We start from the raw sequence: 23,777 nt of genomic DNA, 5'->3' as shown, positions 1-23,777 counted from the left end.
GAGTGCTGGCTAATTAAAAGGAACAAGAAAAAGCATATGTAATAAATTCAGAAGGCTTGTTAATTATGTGCATATTGTACTATATTAATACTGCTTAATAACTCAAAAGACAACTAACATAAGAAAATCATCTAATTTTCCATGTTCTCCTGAACCCACATTTTATAACACTGCCAGGGGGTGAGAGAGACGGATTAAATCGTTTTGCTTTTTTAATCTGCAAGAGTCACTGGAGAGCATAAAAGGCGAGAGGTCTGTACGTTGTTTAGACTTCAAGCGTCTGGATATTCCGTGGTGGTGTGGTGGCGTTTCTGTGAATGCGGAGGAGCAGATGACCAACAGAGGAGATGAGGCTTATTTACTGTACAAGGTCAGGGAATTTGTGCTGGTTTAGATTCTGCAGGAGAGTTGCTAGTTGATGAGATGTCAACTATATTATTCAGTATGCTCAAGGTTATTTGTTGCAGCAATGTTTGTAAGAGCAAACATATGGAACAACCTAAAAGTTCATCAATTGGGGTCGGGTTGAATAATTGTGAACATCCATGCAACGGAATCTTCAGTGACTATGAAAAACAATGAGGAGTCCTCTCTTTAGCCACGTGAAAAATTCTCCACATATACTTTAAAAAAATGTGAAAACAAGTGAGGCAGGTTACCATTTGAGTTAAAGATGGAGGCATGTTACCGTTTGAGTTAAAGATGGAGGGAGACCGTACATTGCTTTTGTATGTATACGGATTAAAAAATTCTCTACAAAGATACATCAAAAAGTAATAACTGTCCATTTATTTGGTGGGGGAAGAGGTGTGTAGAAGCTGGGTAGATGGTAGAAAAGATGGGAGAAAGAAAATTCTTTAAATATCATTTTATAATTTTTAAAATTTTCAACCAGGCAAATATACTACCTTTTCAAATAATTAAATAATTCTAATATTAACCCAGCCTCCAAAGGTTGAACAAAGTGAGTCAGTAATTTTCAGAAAAGTGAAGTGTCTCTCTCAGCCCTGGGGGAGAATGTGGGCCCCGTAGCTGCCATAGAACACAATGTAACTGGGGCGGGGGGGGGGGGGAGGGGGAGGGGCGGGAGGCGGTGTTTTCCAAGCAGCTGTTCGCTCCCGGAATGGGGAGTATCCACAAAGACCATGCAGATGGTGAACTTCTTCCCAAAGAAGACAGAATAGCAGCTCTTAACCATTGCTTTACAGTAACTAGATCCAGAGAGGAGGCTTGGAAATACTCAAATAAAAATGGTTATGAATACAATAGACCCCACAGCACTGGCGCACTCAGATGCCCTCTGGGCCTGGCTGCTAAGAAATGGATTGAAACAAAGAAAAGCGTGCAAGTCCTTCCCCAGGGTTGGCTTCCGTCAGCCTTGCCCTGTGGCGGGTGACTCTCAGGGAATCAGGGTTGCTAAATATAATAGCACAGTTTTCCAAGGGAAGATGGCAATATGGATTTCTATGTGGAATTTCCTTTGTTTTATGTGTTGGCAAATAATTTTTTAAAAGATTAAACTGAATGAGCTAAACAAAATTTCTCTGTGGGCCATATATAACCGCTAGGCTGACGTTTCTTTTTTTTTTATTGAATAGTTGATTTACAATGTTGTGTTAATTTCTGCTGTACAGCAAAGTGATTCAGTTATATATATATGTATAGGTGTGTGTGTATATATATATATATATATATATACGCATTCTTTTTTTATATTCTTTTCCATTATGGTTTATTATAGGATATTGAATATAATCCTATGTTCCATACAGTAGGACCTTGTTGTCTGATGTTTCTGACCATTGTCATAGAACCTATGCATTCAGGAGGGATCCAATTTAGGAGTGCCCTTAATTAGCATGCATCTAATTTTCCCCATGGAAGGTATATTTTACAGAGAGCAGAAAACCCTAAATCCCTAAGGATGTTTTGTTGCTGATGACTAGATATACTCACATACTGTGTGGTCCTCTATAGGCAAACCTCACTGTGAATGTGACTGGAATCTGTGTCTCCAAAACATGAACACATGTACAAGGATGTTTTTTAAAACATGGCTTATATGGTGAAAATTGGAAAGCGCTCACCTGTTCTTTATTTCTATAAATTTCCTGAAGCTATTTTGTGTGTTTTCATCCTCTTCTTAAACAGACCTTAATGTGCTTTAACTCTTCATGGAACATCCCTTCCCCTTGTCCATGTTTTAGTTTTATCTTTTCCTAATTTAGGGAAAATAGATTTTTTACAACAGTCACTGATAAATTAAACATATTATACTAGTCAGGGTTCTCCAGAGAAACAGAACCAATAGGATACACATCTGTAGCCACATCTAGATCTACATCCAGGTATTTATTATAAGGAACGGACTCACACAGTAAAGAAGGCAGAGAAATCCCACGATCTGCAGTCTGCAAGCTGGAGGCCTAGAAAAGCCCGGTCTGAGAACGGGGGAGCCAGTAGTATAACCCCAAGCCTGAGGGCAGGAGAAGACTGATGTCCCAGCTCAAGCAATCAATCAGAGAGTGTACACTCTCCCCTCCTCTGGCTTTTTGTTCTATTCAGGCCCTGGATGGATTGGATGAGCCCCACCCCTCCCCAGTGTGGGCCACTCAGTCTAATATTCAAATGTTAATCTCATCCAGAAACACCCTCACAGACACACCCAGAAATCATGTTTAACCTCATATCTGGACACCCCAGGAGCCAGTCAAGTTGACACATGCAATTAACCATCATACATATTCTATCAATTTTTATGTTCACTACTGTTTTTCCCTTCCCGGTCTTCTCTCTAGACTCATGTTTCCTTGGGTTGAAGCATATCCTTCAGCAGTTTTTTGTTTTTCCTTTTTAAGCAAAGGTCTGGAAAGTTTAGTTGGGCATAGAACTCTAAGCTGACGTTAAGGTGTCCTTTATGTCTATGCTGACATTATCACACTGTCTATGGTAAATATTTCCAGACTAGTCAGCAGTCTCTGATCAATGGTCACTCATTTGTGGTTAATATTTACCTTCAGATGCCCTTTAAAATATTTCTCCCTGCCTGTGACACCCTCTGGCTTCACTATGAGGTGTCCAGGTGTGGATTTATTTTTGTTTATGCTGCTATTCCTTCAAGATGCACTTTCTTCAATTTTGGAAACTCTCTTCAGTGAAACACTGTTTTACTCATATTCTCTTTATTTTTGTGTTTTGGTACTTTCTTAGGTATATTTTGGAGACTCTCTATACACACATTTATATCATATACTATGACATCATTTATGCAAACTTTATAAACATCTGGATATTTTTATGGAGAAGGAAAGTAATTTTGTAGTGGAAGGGTAGAGCATGGGCTTCAACTGTACCTGGGGAAGGTTATTTGCATTTAAAAAGCTCTGAAGCAAAAAATAAAGAAGAAAGGAAGAAAGGCAAGAGTATTAATCAAGACTTTTAAATTTTCTACATTTTCTATATTTGTGATACTTTGATATTTGGGGGCTTTGCTGACGCTGGAGAGACTGCCAGTTCCTCAGTCCAGAGCCCAACCTCCTCCTCTATCAGGCTTTCATATTCTGGGCCACTATCACCCTGCCCTCATCACCCAGGGCCAGCTTCCAGGAAACTAGGGACAGCCTCTACACTCCAGAGCCCACCGAAATTATTAAAACTAGCCAACCCCAAACCTGCTTACCCTGCCTCTTCTGTTCTTTTCCATGGATTTCACAATAAAGGCTCTTGTTCACATTATTCCCTCACTCGCCCTGCCTCCTGACTGACCTTACTGCTTCCCTGTGTGGCCCTGCATGGTATGACATGCCCTCTCCTCTTGGGAAATGTAACCGACTGTTATTTTAACGGCAATCATCAGATATGTTGGCCTCATGAACCTGAATAATAATAAAATATACATTTTAAAACAGAAAGAAAGAAAGAATAAAGGATTGGAGGGAGAAAGGGAGAAAAGGAAGACAGGAAAAAACAAGGAAGGAGAAAATAAGGAGGAGGGAAAAAAGGAAGGAAAGAAAGAAAGAGGGAGATGAAATGCATGAAGGGCATGAGTTAGAGCAGGCAAGCCAGTGAGGAAGCTGTTGGAGTCATTCTGGTGAAAAGTGGTTGTTGCTTGGATCAGCCTGGTGGGCAGTGAAAAGGGAGAAGGAAGTGTGTGGGTTTGAGGCATTTTGAAGGTAGTACCTACAGGCCTTGCTGTTGGAGTACATGTGGAGGGTGATGGAAAGAAGCAGATCAAGGATGGGTTTCCTGGGTTTCTGGCTTGAGGTTCTGGGTGTCTGGTGGTGCCATTTACTAAGGTGGGTAAGGAACAGATTTGGGGCTCCTGGCTGGGTAACCCCTGACAAGTAATTTAACTTTCCTGTGCCTCGGTGTGCTTACCAGCACAATGAAGATGATAATGGAAGATACACATAAGTGGTGGGGACTAAACGAGGTGATGCAACATGTAGAAGAGTACCTGGCCCGTGGTGAAAAGGAGGTGGAGGGGGTGAGTGGAGAGGGAGGGTGTCAGGTAGAGCTGACAGTGGAGGATCTCTGAGCCAGGTGAGCAAGGACCTCCGTGTTCTTATCAGGGGAGAGGCACAATCAGATGCGCATTCTTAAGTGCCACTGTGGCTGTTACATGGAGGATGGGTTGGAGGAGAGAAAGAGGAAGTGGGGAGACGAGCTAGGTGGCCCTGGCCCCTACTATGCTGGACTGAAGACGGCTGTGGAGGGAGAGGGCAGTTGTTGGATGTGTAACACTATGAACCATAGTTCACAACTGCAAGCTCACAATAAGTATAACAATTCTTATTTTCTTTAAATCAACTTAGGGCTTCCCTGGTGGCGCAGTGGTTGTGAGTCCGCCTGCCGATGCAGGGGACGCAGGTTCGTGCTGCAGTCCGGGAAGATCCCACGTGCCGTGGAGCAGCTGGGCCCGTGAGCCATGGCCGCTGAGTCTGCGCGTCCAGAGCCTGTGCTCCACAACGGGAGAGGCCACAACAGTGAGAGGTCTGCGTACTGAAAAAAAAAAAAAAAAAAAAGAAATCAATTTAAACCTAGCCTTGGCAGGCCCCTGCATCCACCATCTTGATGAGGAGACGGTCAACCTCAGACATTATCCTTGCCTCCCATGTATTCTGCAAGAGTTATGCAGGAAGCCTTGGGTCCCACATGGCATCAAGGCTCCAGATTTCACAATGATTACCTCTAGGATGACTGCCCTGTCCCAGCCTGTGACATCCCTTCATGCCTGGACACCCTGTGGCTCTGTGTCACCATTTAGGAAAGGGAAATAGGCAGGGCAGAGAGGCCCAGGGTCCAGTCTTCCTCCCAGAGTGCCTCTAGGGAGCAGGACCTCTGCTCCCCTTCTAACCTCAAGGAAAACAGCAAGGGATCAGTGAGCTGTCTTGCCTGGCAGGAAGCATTAACCACCCTGTCACCAGCAGGTTCAGGTGCAGAGCAGGCTTTACTGGGGGAAAGGGGCAGGATTCACAGTCTCTGGTCTCCAGCCCCTCTACCTTACTATAGAGAGCAATTGCTTAGAGGTTTGCACACAGATGTGGCAAAGCAGCCTGAGCTTGTGTGCCATTTGTTCAGGGGTGCCATTTGGAAACATCAGCTTTCCCGAGGGAGCTGCATCCCAGCAAGAGTGGAGGACTCCAGGGACACCAGGCTTTATCTCACATCTGACAGACAGCATTGGTGAGGGTTGGCAGTTCTTGTGCATTTAAGTGTAAGCCAGTCCCTGTGCTAAACATGTAACATACACCACTTCAATGAATCTCATAACCATGATAGGAGGTGCGTGTTATTATTATTATTGCCCTTGAGATAAAAACAAGGAAATGGAGACAAAGAGAGATTCAGTGACTTGCCCCAGATCTAACTCCACAGACTGTGCTCCTGACAGAGGTCCCTGGGAGCCGCATCAATAGGCCAGTGGTCGATAGGGTTGGCGAGTTTGGACCTCAGGCAGGGCAGGCATGCACATTTCTTGGTGTCCTTTGGGTCAGTTTCTCCTTTCCCTTTCCCTCTTTTATTCTTGCCTCCTCCTCTGACCTCCTCTTTCTTTCTCTTCCTCTCCTTTCTCCCTGTCTTCCCAAAGCTGCGTGAAAATGTCACATGTCTCTGCTTTTCGTTTGACCCTCAATCCTGGGTCTGAGAATCCCTCCACCCAGATCATTTCATCCTCTCCATCCCTCTCTAATTACAGGAAAGTCCCGGGCAACAAAACTGCTGGATGGCCTTTTTGCTTAAGTTTCTAGCTGATGAGAGTTTTGTTCCGCTGGCTAGTTTTGTTAAACAAAAACCCTGCCAATGCAGGGCATCCACCCCATGAGACTTTACACTTTAGTTGTTTAGGAGGCAGCAGGCCTTTGCCATGCCTCTGCAGTACCAAATTCTCTGTTTATTGTTCAGTTTGTACAAACAGGCTGTATCTAGGGGGCTGCATGGGCAAAGCTGATGGCTGCAGCTGTGCACTTTGGCTGTAGGGGGAATCTAAGGATGAAGTTGATCCATTGGGGAGCCCATCATCCTTGCAGGGAGGCCACTGCATCACATGTCACACACTCATTAGGCCATTTCACACACTGTGGTCAGCATGACATCACTCACTGCATGAACTGCTAGATTTTTCAAATGATTCTTCTCTTTTCAGACCACATTTCTCTTTGGAGCAAGGTAAGAATTAGCTCTGCCCTTGGAGAGTTGAAAAGAAGCTGCTTGGGTTTGTTGCTCCCTTGCATGGGACTAGCTTGGTTCTTCCTCATTTCCAATGGAAGGAATCATGCTGGGGTCACCACTTATGACTAAGAGCAGACAATATCCCTGATGAACTTAGATGCAAAAATCCCAAACAAAATATTAACAAACCAAATTCTACAATACATTAAAAGGATCATATACCATAATCAAGTGGGATTTATTCTGGGGCTGCAAGAGTGGTTTTAACGTCCAAAAATGAATCAATTATATACATCACATTAACAAAACGAAGGATAAAAATCATATAATCATTTAATAGATACATAAAAAGCATTTGACTAAATTCAACATCCATTCATGATAAAAACTCTCAACAAAGTGGTTATAGAGGGTATGTACCTCAACATAATAAAGGTCATATGTGACAAGCCCACAGCTAACATCACAATCAAGGTTAAAAAGCTGTAAACTTTTCCTCTAAGATCAGGAAGAAGAAAAGGATTCCCACTCTTACCACTACTAGTCAACACAGTATTGGAAGTCCTGCCAGAGCAATTAGGCAAGGAAAAAAAAAAAAGAAATAGGGGTTTTATGAGGTCTTCCTCACTGCCTTCTTATTGGTGTGCTGTTTCCTTTTGCTGTGATTCAAGGCTGAGGCTAGCCATTCCCTTCTCTGCCCCCAGTTTGACCGAAGAGGTCATCACCTCCTCCACTGCTGCAGTTGTCCCCAACTTCTCCTTTCTTTGAATGGGAGCAACTGTTTGCTGAAGTGTGATGTGTGAAGAGGTATGAGGAAATGAGCTTGAGCATCTCATAAGCTTCAATTCAGGTTACCACAGTAAAATTACTGCTGAAGAAACTCTATCAATCCCACCTACTTCACACTGCAGATCAGAAACATAGCTAAGAAACAGATCTTGGGACATTTACTTCAACAACTAGGGAGTACACGATGCCTCTGACAGGGAGGTGGCAACCAGAGAGCAAAGGGGAGGCCTCGCTCAATACCCACCTCACCCACCTGGGGCAGACACCAGAAGGAAGAGGAGCTATGATCCTGCAGCCTGCAGAAAGGAGACCATGAACACAATAAGTTAGACAAAATGAGACGGCAGAGAAATCTGTTGTGGACAAAGGAGCAAGATTAAAACCTATAAGAACAACTAAATGAAGAGGAGAAGGCAATCTACCTGAAAAAGAATTCAGAGTAATGATAATAAAGATGATCCAAGATCTTGGAAAAAGAATGGAGACACGGATTGAGAAGATGCAAGAAATGTTTAACAAAGACCTGGAAGAACTAAAGAACAAACAAACAGAGATGAAAAATACAATAACTGAAATGAAAAATACTCTATAAGGAATCAACAATGCAATAACAGGCAGAAGAATTGATAAGTGAGCTGGAAGACAGAATGGTGGAAACCACTGCTGTGGAACAGAATAAAGAAAAAAGAATGAAAAGAAATGAGGACAGTCTCAGAGACTGCTGGGGCAACATTACAAACACCAACATTTGAATTATAGGGGTCCCAGAAGAAGAAGAGAAAGAGAAAGGGCCTGAGAAAATATGTGACGAGATTATAGTTGAAAACTTCTCAAAAATGGGAAAGGAAATAGTCGCCCAAGTCCAGGAAGTGCACAGAGTCCCAACAGGATCAGGAGGAACATGTAAAGACACATATTAATCATACTAACAAAAATTAAATACAAAGAAAAAATATTAAAAGCAACAAGGGAAAAGCAACCAATAACATACAAGGAACTCCCCATAAGGTTATCAGCTGATTTTTCAGCAGAACTCTACAGGTCAGAAGGGAGTGGCAGTACATATTTAAAGTTATGAAAGGGGAAAACCTACAACCAAGAATACTCTACCCAGCAAGGCTCTCATTCAGATTCAATGGAGAAATCAAAAGCTTTACAGACAAGCAAAAGCTAAGAGAATTCAACACCATCAAAGCAACCCTACAACAAATGTTAAAGGAACTTCTCTAGGCAGGGGAAAAAGAAAAAAAATAAACCACAACTAGAAGCAAGAAAATCAGAAATGGGAAAGCTCACTGGAAAAGACAAACAAACAGTAAAAGCAGGAAATCATCCATACACAAATATGATAGCAAAACCAGCAACATTGAGGAGAGAAGAGTACAAATGCAGGAAACGGGAATTGCATTTGCATATTTATAGACTGTTTTATTAAAACCTCCTGGGAAATGCAAACCAACCAAACTACAATAGATACACATACATAAACGAAAAAGCAACCCAGACACAACACTAAGATGGTCATCAGACCACAAGAGAAGAGAACAAGAGGAAGGGGAAAAAAGACCTACAAAAACAAACCCTAGGGGCTTCCCTGGTGGCGCAGTGGTTGAGGGTCCGCCTGCCGATGCAGGGGACACGGGTTCATGCCCTGGTCTGGGAAGATCCCACATGCCGCGGAGTGGCTGGGCCCGTGAACCATGGCCACTGAGCCTGCACGTCTGGAGCCTGTGCTCCACAATGGGAGAGGCCACAACAGTGAGAGGCCCGCGTACTGCAAAAAAACAAAACAAAACAAAACAAAAACCCAAAACAATTAAGAAAATGGTAATAGGAATATATATATCGATAATTACCTTAAATGTAAATGGATTAAATGCTCCAACCCAAAGATACAGACTGGCTGTGAATGGATACAAAAACAAGACCACTATATATGCTGGCTACAAGAGACCCACTTCAGACCTAGGGACACATACAGACTGAAAGTGAGAGGATGGAAAAAGATAGTCTATGCAATTGGAAATCAAAAGAAAGCTGGAGTAGCAATGCTCGTATCAGACAGAATAGACTTAAAAATAAAGACTGTTACAAGAGACAAGGAAGGTCACTACATAATGATCAAGGGATCAATACAAGAAGAAGATATAACAATTGTAAATATATATGTACCCAACATAGGACCACCTCAATATATAAGGTGAATCCTAACAGCCATAAAAGGGGAAATCAACAGTAACACAATAACAGTGGGGGATTTTAGCACCCCACTTGTACTAATGTACAGATCATCCAGACAAAAAATTAATGAAACACAAGCCTTAAATGACACATTAGACCAGATAGACTTAATTGATATTTATAGGGCATTCCCCCCAAAAGCAGCAGAATACACTTTCTTCTCAAGTGCACCCAGAACATTCTCTAGGATAGATCACATCTTGGGTCACAAATCAAGCCTCAGTAAATTTAAGAAAATTGAAATCATATCAAGTATCTTTTCTGACCACAATGCTATGAGATTAGAAATCAATTACTGGGGAAAAAAACTTTAAAAATCACTAACACATGGAGGCTAAATAATATGTTATTAAATACCCAATGGGTCACTGGAGAAATCAAAGAGGAAATCAAAAAATACCTAGGGCTTCCCTGGTGGCGCAGTGGTTGAGAGCCTGCCTGCCGATGCAGGGGACGTGGGTTCGTGCCCCGGTCCGGGAGGATCCCACATGCCACGGAACAGTTGGGCCCGTGAGCCATGGCCACTGAGCCTGTGCGTCCAGAGCCTGTGCTCTGCAGCGGGAGAGGCCACAGCAGTGAGAGGCCCGCATACCGCAAAAAAAAAAAAAAAAAAAAAAAAAAACCTAAAGACAAATGACAGTGAAAACACATTGATCCAAAACCTACAGGACTCAGCAAAAGGAGTTCTAAAAGGGAAGTTTATAGAAATACAATCTTATCTCAAGAAACTAGAAAAATCTCAAATAATCAACCTAACTCACACTTAAAGCAACTAGAGAAAGAAGAACAAACAAAACCCAAAGTTAGTAGAAGGAAAGAAATCATAGCAATCAGAGCAGAAATAAATGAAATAGAGATGAAGAAAACAATAGCAAAGTTCAATGAAACTAAAAGCTGGTTCTTTGAGAAGATAAACAAAATTGATAAACATTTAGTCAGACTCATCAAGAAAACAATGGAGAGGACTCAAATCAATAAAATTAGAAATGAAAAAAGAGAAGTTACAATGGACACCTCAGAATTACAAAGGATCATTAAGAGACTGCTACACTCAACTATGTGCCAATAAAATGGACAACCTAAAAGAAATGGACAAATTACTAGTAAGGTACAACCTTCCAAGACTTAACCAGGAAGAAATAGAAAATATGAACAGACAAATCACAAGTAATGAAATTGAAACTGTGATTAAAAACTCCCAACAAACAAAAGTCCAGGACAAGATGACTTCACAGGTGAATTCTAGCAAACATTTAGAGGAGAGTTAACACACCCTTCTGAAACTCTTCCAAAATATTGCAGAGGAATGAATACTCCCAAACTCATTCTATGAGGCCACCATTGCCCTAATAACAAAACCAGACAAAGATATCACAAAAAAAGAAAATTACCTGCCAATATCACTGATGAACATAGACACAGAAATCCTCAAGAAAATACTTCCAAACCGAATCCAACAACACATTAAAAGAATCATACACCCTGATCAAGTGAGATTTATTCCAGGGATGCAAGGATTCATCAATGTATGCCAATCGATCAGTGTGATACACTGCATCAACAAATTGAAGAGTACAAACCATATGATCATCTCAGTAGATGCAGAAAAACATTTTTACAAAATTCTACACTCACTTATGATAAAAACTCTTCAGAAAATGGGCTTAGAGAGAAACTACTTCAACGTAATAAAGGCCATATATGACAAACCTAGAGCTAACATCATATTCAATGGTGAAAAGCTGAAAGCATTTCCTCTAAGATCAGGAACAAGACAAGGATGTCCACTCTCACCACTTTTATTCAACATAGTTTTGGAAGTCCTAGCCGCAGCTACCAAAGAAGTAAAAGAAATAAAAGGAATCCAAATTGGAAAAGAAGAAGTAAAACTGTCACTGTTTGCAGATGACATTATACTATACATAGAGAATCCTAAAGATGCTACCAGAAAACTACTAGAGCTCATCAATGAATTTGGTAAAGTTGCAGGATACAAAATTAATACACAGAAATCTCTTGCATTCCTATATACTAACAATGAAAGATCAGAAAGAGAAATTAAGGAAACAATTCCATTCACCATTGCAGCAAAAAGAATAAAATAGCTAGGAATAAACCTACCTAAGGAGGCAAAATATCTGTATGCAGAAAACTATAAGACACTGATGAAAGAAATTAAAGATGATACAAACAGATGGAGAGATATACTGTGTTCTTGGATTGGAAGACTTAATATTTTGAAAATGACTATACTACCCAAAGCAATCTACACATTCAATGCAACCCATACCTACTTACCAATGGCATTTTTCACAGAATTAGAACAAAAATGTTGTTATTTGTACAGAAACACAAAAACCCCGAATGGCCAAAGCAATCTTGAGAAAGAAAAATGAGCTGGAGGAATTATACTCCCTGATTTCAGACTATACTACAAAGCTACAGTCATCAAAACAGTATGGTACTGGCACAAAAATAGAAATATAGCTCAATGGACCAGGATAGAAAGCCCAGAGATAAGCCCATGCACCTATGGTCACCTTATCTGTAACAAAGGAGCCAAGAATATGCAATGGAGAAGACAATATCTTCAATGAGTGGTGCTGGGGATACTGGACAGCTACATGTAAAAGAATGAAATTAGAACATTCTCTAACACCATACAGAAAAATAAATTCAAAATGGGTTAAAGACCTAAATGTAAGGCTGGATACTATAAAACCTCAGAGGAAAACATAGGCAGAACACCCTTTGACATGAATTGCAGCAAGATCTTTTTGGATCCACCTCCTAGAGTAATGAAAATAAAAACAAAAACAAACAAATGGGACCTAATGAAACTTAAAAGCTTTTGCACTGCAAAGGAAACGATAAACAAAATGAAAAGACAACCCTCAGAATGGAAGAAAATATTTGGAAATGAAGCAACTGACAAGGGATTAATCTCCAAAATATACAAACAACTCATACAGCTCAATATTAAAACAACAACAACAACCCAATCAAAAAAATGGGCAGAAGTTCTAAACAGACATTTCTCCAAGGAAGACAGGCAGATGGACAAAAACACATGAAAAGATGCTCAACATCACTAATTATTAGAGAAATGCAAATCAAAACTACAATGAGGTATCACATCACACCGGGGTCAGAATGGCCATCATCAAAAAATCTACGAACAATAAATGCTGGAGAGGGTGTGGAAAAAGGAAACCCTCCTACACTGCTGGTGGGAATGTAAATTGGTACAAACACTATGGAGAACAGTATGGAGATTCCTTCAAAAACTAAAGATAGGGCTTCCCTGGTGGCGCAGTGGTTGAGAGTCCGCCTGCCGATGCAGGGGACACGGGTTCGTGCCCCGGTCCGGGAAGATCCCACGTGCCGTGGAGCAGCTGGGCCCGTGAGCCATGGCCGCTGAGCCTGCGCGTCCAGAGCCCATGCTCCGCAACGGGAGAGGCCACAACAGTGAGAGGCCCGTGTACCACAAAAAAAAAAAACAAAAAAAAACTAAAGATAGCACTACCATATGATCCAGCAATTCCACTTCTGGGAATATCCATAGAGAAAACTATAATTCGAAAGGACGCATGCACCTGGTTGTTCATTGCAGCACTATTTACAGTTGCCAGAACATGGAAGCAACCTAAATGCCCATCTACAGAGGAATGGATAAAGAAGTGGTACATGTATACCATTGAATATTGCTCAGACATAAAAAGGAACGAAACTGGGTCATTTGTAGAGATGTGGATGGACCTAGAATCTGACATACAGAGTGAAGTAAGTCAGAAGGAGAAAGACAAATATTGTATAATATCACTTATATGTGGAATCTAGAAAAATGGTTCAGATGAACTTATTTGCAAAGCAGAAATAGGATCACAGATGTAGAAAACAAACGTATGGTTACCAAGGGGGGGAAGTGGGGGTGGGATGTAATGGGAAATTAGGATTAATATATATATACACTACCTTATATGAAATGGAAAACTAATGAGAACCTACTGTATACCACAGGGAACTCTACTCAATTCTCTGTGGTGACCTAAATGGGAAGGGAATCTAAAAAAGAGTATATATGTATATGTATAACTGATTCATCTTGCTGTACAGCAGAAACTAACACAACATTGTAAAGCAACTCTACTCCAATAAAAATTAATAAAAAAAGAAATAAAAGGCATCCAAATTGGAAAGAAGTAAAACACTATTTACAGATTACATGGTATTATATACAGAAGACCCTAAAAACTCCACCAAAAAACTGTCAGACCTAATACATGAATTCAGTAAATTTGCAGGATACAAAATCAATACACAGAAATCTGTTACATTTTTATATACTATTAACAAGCTATCAGAAAGAGAAATTAAGAAAACAATCTCATTTACAATTGCACCAAAAAGAATATATACTATTAACAAGCTATCAGAAAGAGAAATTAAGAAAACAATCTCATTTACAATTGCACCAAAAAGAATAAAATACCTAGAAATAAATTTAACCAAGGAGATGAAAAACCTGTACACTGAAAACTATAAGACATTGATGAAAGAAACTGAAGAAGATAAAAATAAATGGGAAGATATTTTGTGCTAATGGATTTGAAGAATTAATATTGTTAAAATGTCCATACTACCCAAAGTGATCTAAAGATTCAATGCAATCTCTATCAAAATTCAAATGGCATTTTTCACAGAAATAGTACAAACAATCCTAAAATTTGTACAGAACTACAAAAGACCCCAAATAGCTAAAGCAATCTTGAGAAACAAGAACAAAGCTGGAGATATCATGCTGCCTGTTTCCAAACTATATTACAAAGCTCTAGTAATCAAAATAGTGTGATACTGGCATAAAAACAGACACATAGATCAATGGAACAGAGTAGAAAACCCAGAATAAACTAATACATTAATTAATTAATTTTTGACAAAGGAGCCAAGAATATGCAGTTGGGAAACAACAGTCTCTTTAATAAATGGTGTTGGAAAAACTGGACAGCTACATGCAAAAGAATGAAATTGGACTACTATTTTACACCATACATAAAAATGAACTGAAAATCTATTAAAGACTTGGACGTAAGACCTGAAACCATAAAACTCCTAGAAGAAAACATAGGCAGTAAATTTCTTGACATTGGTCCTGGTGATGATTTTTTTTTGTATATGACACCAAAAGCATAGGAAACAAAAGCAAAAATAAACAAAAAAATGGGACTTCATCAAACTAAAAAACTTCTGCACAACAAAGGAAACCATCAACAAAATGCAAAGGCAAACTACCAAATGGGAGAAAATATTTGCAAATCATGTATCTGTTAAGGAATTAATATCCAAAAAATATAAAAAACTCATACAACTCAATAGCAAAAAAATAAACAATGGGTAGAGATGTGAATAGACATTTTTCCAAAGACCTACAGATGGCCAACAGATACATGAAAAGGTGCTCAACATCATTAATTATCAGGAAAATCCAACTCAAAACCACAATGAGATATCACTTCACACCTGCCAGAATGGCTATTATCAAAAAGACAATAAATTACAAGTGTTGGTGAGGATGTGGAGAAAAGAAAACCTTGTCTACTGTGTGTGCGAATATAAATCTGTGCAACCACTATGGAAAACAGTATGGAGGCTTCTCAAAATATTAAAAATAGAATTACCATATGATCTAACAATTCAACTTTGGGGTATTTATCCTCCTCCAAAATGAAAACATTAATTTGAAAAGATATATACACCTCATGTTCATTGCAACACTATTCACAATAGCCAAGACAGAAGAAACCTAAGTGTCTATTGATGGATGAAGAATTAAAGAATGATTAAAGAATAGATCTTAAAAATTCTCATCACAAGAAAAAAATTCTGTATGGTGACGGTTGTTAACTAGACTTATTGTGGTGATCATTTCGCAATATATACAAATATCGAATTATTATGTTGTACACCTGAAACAAACATAATGTTGTATGTCAATTATACCTCAATTAAAAAAAAAAAGACTAAGGGTGGAAAGATGGAAATGGAGGGGGCTAAGCAATGAGCACTGAAGTAGGAGTCCAGAGGCTGGCTGTGCAGCTGCCCAGCACTGCCCTGGATAAAAGACGTGTGTCTGTGACATTAGGATCTTAATACATGATTCACTCCATCATGGCTCCAGTTAAAACAGGAGCTACAAACTCAGAGCCTGCAGTGGCCAGATAAGAAGCATAAATACTCATAGAGGGACATGAGTTAGATGGAAGGTGCTGAACTGCTTGTTTTGTGAGCCACACAATCTCCACCTGGTAATTGTCTTGTAAGAACTGCAGAAGCCAAACAATGTGACCCAAAAAACACACTCTTGGGCTGAATGAAGCCAGGGATCATAAGACTGTGACCCGTAGAAATAACCCTTTACTCCTATTTGGAATTGCTTTGTGTCCTCAGGGGGAACTGTCACAGCTGGAAGTAAGTGACAGATAGTAAGAGGAGGATACCTTGGCCGGGAGAATAGAAAAAGTTAAGAGCTGTGTGGGTGATCCTAGCACCCAACCTGGAGCACATTATTGAGGATGGAGATCGTCTAGGCAGACACATCTAACTGATGTTGATGGACAAGAGGATCTCACCAGAAAGCCATCTGAGCCTCTAGTGAGGGTTCAGCCTGTGGCAGCTCTGCCTTGAGTGTAGCTTTCACTGATGAAGCTATTCATTAATATGGGTTCACTAGCCTCCAGCAGACATTTGTTTGCTTGTCAAGCTGGGTGTTGTCTCTGCCAGGCAGCAGGGAACTGACATTAATATTTTTATCAGTCTGACTTTGGGAGGTCAGCTGGGATTGCTACAGATGACATCTCCTTGATTTTAGCAAATAAAATTGATTAAAATGTGCTGAATCAGAAACTCTGGCTGAATAGTTAAAAGCTACAATGCATTACAGGCTGGGATCACACCTAATCGCCTCACTGAGGAGGACTGTTTCAGGTCAGAAGACTAGAGGACTGTGCGATTCTAGAGAATAGAGGCAAGGTCTCCAAAGAGTGATAGAAAGGCTGTAACAGCGCCTTTTCACGTTAAGGATTATCCTCTTGTCAAGTGCAGGCTCCATGGGTGTGACCAAGGGCATTTTCCTATTTTTTTAATCTTCAAAAAGTTGTGCTTCTTATGAATCCATATGTACATAAAGTATGTGTGGTGGTTAATTTTATGTGTCACCTTGACTGGGCCATGGAGAACCCAGACATTTGGTTAAACATTATTCTGGATGTGTCTGTGAGGGTGTTTCTGGATGAGATTAACATCTGAATAGGTAAACTGAGTAAAGCAGATTGCCCTCCCCAGTGTGGGTGGGACTCATCCAATCCACTGACAGCCTGAATAGAACAAAGGGCTGAGTAAGAAAGAATTCTTGCCCTCTGCCTGACTGTCTTCAAGCTGGAACATTGGTCTTCTCCTGTCTTCAGACTTGGGCAGGAACTAAATCACTGGCTCTTCTGGGTCTGGACTTTTCAGTCTCTATCATCGTGAACCAATTCCTTAATCTCTCTGTCTCTCTGTCTCTCTCTCTATATATACATGTTTAATATACACATCCTATTGGTTCAGTTACTCTGGAGAACCGTGACTAATACAGTATATATGTACAAATTATGTGAACAAATGATCAAATCCAACAAGAGTCAAAGTTCTGGAAGCTCTCTACATGGGATGGGTAGCTTTAGAAATGCATCTGCTTTTAGAAACAATCTACATTTCACAGATGGAGGAACTGAGATCCAGAGAGTGGAAGGGCCTTGACCTTGCCAAGTACCCAGGTGCCTTCTGTGTGTGTGTGTGTGTGTGTGTGTGTGTTGGGAGCACTTAAGATCTGCCGTGTTAGCAAATTTCAAGTATATAATACAGTATTGTTAACTATAGTCATGTTGCTATACATTAGATCTCCGGTGCTTATTTTCTTGCATAACTGAAATTATGTACCCTTTGACCAATATCTCCCTGATTCCTCTTTTGGAAAATACTGCATGATCCCACTAATATGTGGGCTAATATAGTCAAACTTACTGCAGCAGACAGTAGAATGGTGGTTGCCACATACGGAATGGGAGAAAACATTTACCAGGCACTTTCTTGATGGATGACCTGAGTCTGGGACCAAACCTCCTTAGTCTGAGCCTTGTGTTCTTCCATCTACGTGCACATGCACACACACACACACACACACACACACACATTTCTCTAGAAACTTGATGGATAACACCACTACATCACATGTATCAGTGGCTTGCTGTGTGTCAGGCACTGTACTAAGTGTTTGGAATGGATTAGCACAGCCAATCTTCAAAATGATTCTATGAAGTAAGGCCAATCTTGTCCCTTTTTTTTTTTTTTGCCATACACGGGCCTCTCACTGTTGTGGCCTCTCCCGTTGCGGAGCACAGGCTCCGGACGCGCAGGCTCAGCGGCCATGGCTCACGGGCCCAGCTACTCCGTGGCATGTGGGATCTTCCGGGACCGGAGCACGAACCCATGTCCCCTGCATCGGCAGGCGGACTCTCAACCACTGCGCCACCAGGGAAGCCCTTGTCCCTATTTTATAATAAAAAAAAAAACTAGGGCTCAGATAAGCTAACAATGTGTCCAGGACTGCACAGCTGGTGGGTGCCCCAGCTGACTTTGGTACCTGTACTCTTACCCCAATGATGAAAAGGGCTCAGGGGCTCAGTGATCCTCCTTGGAAGAACTTAGGTTTTCAGTTTTTTGAAGAAAAGCCAGTTAATTGTAGGGAAAATAGCTTTTCTCCTGATTTCTGTCACTGCTGAGATGACCAGAGGAAAATTCTTCTAGCCCTGTGTCTCTGGGATCCTGTCAATGGCCGCCTTGCTGGTTTGAGGGTGCCAAGGAGCCTGATATATATATTGTGACTGTGATCCTGAAGGCGGGGCTTGTGGTAGCAGAATCCCAGGATGGCCCCCAATATTCTTACCCCCGGTATACACGCCTTTTCTCCCCTTGAGTATGGCAGACCCTATGATATGATGGGGTATCATTCCTGTGATTGTTATGTTGCATGACTAAAGGGGTTTTGCAGATGTGATTAAGGTTACTAATCAGTTGTCTTGATTAACAAAAGGGAGATTATTCAAGTGGGCTTGACCTAATTACACGAGTCTGGGTCCAGAGGTCACAGACAGGGAATTCAGAGAGATCTGAAGCATGAGACACATTCCTGCTGGGCTGGAAGAAGACAGACATCAAAACTGGGAACTATGGGGGTCCTGCAGCCAGGAATTGAGGGTGATCCTAGGAGCTAAGAGTGGTCCTGGCTGACAACAAGCAAGAAAATGGGGACCTCAGTCCTACAGCCTCAGGGAACTTAATTCTGATAACAGATTGAATGAGCTTGAGGAGGACAAGTTCTAGAGGAGATCACAACCTGACTACAGCCTTGATTTTAGCCTGGGAGACCCTGAGCAGAGGACTGAGCTAAGCTGTGCCCTGATTCCTGACCCATCCTGTGAGATGATAAGTAGGTGTTGTTTTCAGCTGCTAAGTTCTTGATGATTTGTTGAAAAGCAATAGACAACTAATAAAACATCCTTGAATAACACCCTTGGGCTCTGGGGAAATTGTGTCTCCATTACCATCTTTCTGGGTCAGCAGCTGAGGTGTAGTCCTGGTTTGGTTTAATGCCTAGTATCTGCCCTGATCCTCAGTCAGGAGGAAAGCCCCTGTGGGTGAGTATAGGCCAGTGTCACAATCTGTCCATATGTAGATGTGGATGGGTCGCCAGAGCCAGTGGATTCCTGACCAGGGTCCTGATGATGCACATGTGGCCAAGAAATTCTAATGCCTCTCATTCCTGGAGAGAGAGAGCTGCTGGTGCCTAGTGAGAGCAAGAGATTTCTGTTGACTCAAACCCAACCTATGTTTTAACAGTTTTAAAGTCCCTGGGCGTGCCCTGTGGCCTCCATTCCTGGGCACTCTCATCACAAACATGATCTTGTAGGGAACGATTTGACTCCTGTCATTCCAAACATTTTCCATGTCAGCTGCTGATCTAACAGTTTTCCTCCTGACAAAATTGTTAAACTCCATCCATTCTCTGTCATTTTAGGGTATGTAAAAAGATTCTGCTTTGTGATAGTTGTTTGGGGCATTTTCTGCCAGTGTGCTTGCATGCAGGGTCTTCATGAAATCCTGGAACAGTTTTTAGTCTTTCAACGTGAAAACTCTTCTCACATTACAAGTGTGAGGGAAACACAGTGGGGTCCCTATAGCAGGGGTGCTGAGGCTTCAGTACCTTTGGGCAGGGCTCACCTTTTCTCTTTGGTGTCTATATTGAGAATTGTCACAGTATCTAAAATAAGAATCCAGCATATGGGCAGTGTGAGAACTGGCAGTGACAGCAGAGAGGAGGTGAGGGACAAAGCCACCCTCCCATCAGGCAGACATGGAGATGCTGGGGCTCCTGACTCACTGACAGTGTAAGGCCCCCGTGCATGCTCTGCTGGCCTCTTGGCTGTCAGCTGCTACAGCTTCACTCCCACACTCCCCACCCTCATGGACCTGACTGAGATCCCACCTGGAGAGGTTCCTTCCAGGCCACGGGCCCCCAGATGAGACCACACCTCCTCCTTTGGATTTAGAGAGGAAGGAGCTCACCCTCTCCCACAGGACAAAATGATGGGGTTAGGCTTTCCTTGGCCTCCACAAGCATGGTCAGGACATTGCCCCAGCCACACTCCAGCTCTGGGAAATGACCTCAGGAAGAGCTGACCAGCCCCCTCGTCCCAAACCCAACCTGCTGCTCCTGCTGCCCAGACGTCATCTCAGCATCATGTCCTCATTGACCGTGGGACTTTGGAAATCATGGCCAAATGTGCCATCTCAGGCCTTTACGGCAGCTGCCCCTGCCAGGAGTGCGTTTGCTCCAGGCCTTCCCAGGGCTGCTGCTCTCCACCAGGGGGCCTCAGCTCCCTGCTATGGAATGCCCACGCCTCGCCCCACAGCCTCTCTCACAACACCCTCTATTGGTTCTTCAGATGATTTAAATTTTTCTTATTTTCTCTCTCTCCCATGATTGAGGGCAGAGACTCTTGTTACCCTGCATCCCCAGTTCTTAGCCCAGGCTGACACAAGGGGATGCCTAATGAGTAGCTGTCCAAGGAAGGCTGCAACTCCAAGTGCATTGCATAAGCATCCCTGGAGCATCCAGCTTCCAGTGCAAGCAGCTCTTTCCTAATTCTCACATATGCTGAGTCCAGAGAGGCTGTGAATCTGCTCCCAGGATGGCTCAACTGCTCCCCAGAAGGTCAGGTTCTGGGGCTCCCTGGGGCCTTCGGTTTCCTCTCTCATGGTTTAGGAAAATGTCTTTGCAGTATCAGCATGGCACTGGAATGTCTTTCCTCCCCATTTCCCACAGAACACAAAATCCAACAGGCTCTTTGTACTGTGAGTCCTGCCCCAGCAGGCCTGGGGAGTATGGGCAGGGCCTGGCAGAGGGAGAGCTGTCTCCACCAGTCCCCAGGCCCTCGCATGTCCCACAGCTTGCTCAGAGCTGTCGTGTCACCATTTTCTTTTTCTCCTAGAATGTAACAGTATATTCTGTATATTGTCGCTGCTGACAAGACCATCAATTCTGTTCATAAAGACTATTCAGCAATCCAGCAACGCATTGAGAGCTGGAGCACTTCATAACCCCATGCATTTGGGGCCGCACAGGGGTGCTTCCCTTCAGGCAGAAAAGGAAAGGAGAGAAGGCAATTCTATTTTCTAAAAGCAGAGAAAAGCTGGCTGCCGGAGAAGTGGAGTGGGCACCATTTCTCCTCGCTGCTTGTCCCACCTGGGATGGTCCACACTGGGGAGGCCTTTCCTCTAGGCTGTGTCCAGAGGGGAGTGGATGGCGTGACAGTGCGGAGAGAGGCACGGCCCTGCAGGTCGAGCCCAGGTGAGAAAAGCTCCCTTGCTTGCCTATTCACTCACTCTGGACACCTCCAGGTCCCCTCGATTCCTCCTTGCCTCCCTCTCGCTGTCCCCCATCCACCTCTCCCATAAGCCACACTCTCTGGAGCGGCCCACCTCCCTCCACAGTCACCGCCTGCAATCCAAGCCTCCACTACTTTCTTGCAACAATTTCTTGAATGATCTCTCTGCTTCCACACCTGCCATCCTCAAGACCATCAATTGTAATGGAGAGATCTTTGTACAGACTTCATCAGGTCCTATTTCTCACTTCCCACTGGATAGCTGAGAGATCTTTTACATCCTATATCAGACTGTATCCCTCTGCTATGCACACTCAGCCTAAACCTGAAATTCCTTCCATGGTTTATAGGCCCTCTATCTTCTGGCTTCTTCCACCATCTTCCCCCTTGTCCACGGGGCTTTGGCCCTCAGCTCTGTCTCCAGACTGTGCTGAGCTCATTCCTGCCTCAGGGCCTTTGCACTTGCTGTTCCTTCTGCTTGGAAAACAATTGTTCAAACTTTCCCTTGGCTGACTTGTTCTCATTGTTTTGGTGAAGTTTGGATGCATGCCTCCTCTTCAGGATGGCTACCCTGAGCACCCCAGCCACTCTAGATGTGCTTCATAGCCCTTATCACCATCCAAAACGTTCTGGTTTATTATTTGGCTGCCAGTGTTTTGGTGCCTTAGTGTCTGTCTGCTGACTCCTGCATGCCCTAACCAAGAAAAGTGTTTGACATGAACCCACAGCCCATGTGCCCTCCCAATAACTCTGAGGAATGAAACACAGCTCCAAGGATCAGAGTGGGCAAAGGTTTTGCCCAGGGTCACACAGAACACAGATAAGAGCCAGCCCTGGATTCCAGAACTGCCAGCTCTGCTCTGTGGACATTCAATCCCCAGGTGAGATACCACAGATGTAAACAGGATGCTGCCCTAAACACAGGGCTGGGAGCATTTTCACACTAAAACACGAGCCAGAGTTGTTCCCTGGGAATTCACTCAGTGTAGGCAGGCTTCCCAAAAGCGGATCTGGGAGGAGATTGGGTCCTGAGGGATGACGATGGCAGTGGAGGAGGAAGTTCTGCTGACTGGTGCAGGCCTTGCCGAGCAGGGGCACAGGGTGGGAGGACCAGTGGCCAGGATGACAGTGACAAATTCTCCACTAGGGGTTGTTTCCAGGACTCTGCGTGCTCCCAGCCTGGAGCTGCACAGCCAGTGGGGTGTTCATTAATCACCGCTGTGCTAGCGAGCAGGGCAGTGGAACTGGACCCTGTGGAGATGGAGTGTTTGACTTTGGGGAGCCTCTTTTTAAAGAGGATGGGTGATTTCTGACATTGGAGGCAGGTCCCTGGGAACTTTATGTGAAGAGTCTCAGACTTTTTGTGTCTATTGATTTAATACTTGCTTTCAGCACCGACTGTGGGCTTACCGTGAACTAGACCTGCTAGGGGCATGGAGGGGAGGCATGGAGGGCCTTGCCCCAAGGAGTGCACAATCGGGAAGGGGATGCTAAGTCAGGCCCCTAGCTGACAAGCTACCCTGCAGTATAAGCTGCCGGGGACAGAGCCATATAAGAATTCAGAGAGCCCAAAGCTCATCAAGGAGGTAGAACATCAAGACGAGAGGGGTGCTGTCCTTTGCACATAGGCCACGAAAATGTGGGAGCTAAAATGTAGAACTTGCTCAAAAGTGGGAGCAACCCCTGCCCAGTCTGTCCTTCCAGGCTCCAGGAAGAAGGAAGCCCCTTAGGAGATGTGGACTCCAGGAGAGAGGAAGACCATATTCCCACCAACATGAAGAGAGAGATAAAGAGGGAGGAGGGGCAGACAGAGCTGGGATCTTCCATCCTCCAGAGGCCCCCATGACAGGTATCTTTTAAAAGTGTGGGCACATTCAGAGCACAGCCTGCAAGATGTGCTGGGTCCCCCAGAGGCCTGAGACATCTTCCCTCCCATGGGGTTCTGTGCCTCTTCCAGCAGAGTCCAGAAAGTAGCAGAATCACTGCACTTGACTGCCACACAGGCAAATCACATCCATCCCAGGCCTGTGCGGTTGATTTTTGAATAATGGTGATGGTAGCATTTACTAAGCTCTTACCATGGCTTCACATGCT

This window comes from Monodon monoceros, unplaced genomic scaffold, assembly GCF_005190385.1.
Source record: "Monodon monoceros isolate NGI ecotype Baffin Bay Population unplaced genomic scaffold, NGI_Narwhal_1 Super_Scaffold_10, whole genome shotgun sequence".
Classification (NCBI taxonomy): Eukaryota; Metazoa; Chordata; class Mammalia; order Artiodactyla; family Monodontidae; genus Monodon; species Monodon monoceros.
The sequence above is the reverse complement of the archived record's forward strand: the minus strand, read 5'-3'. Positions refer to the sequence as shown.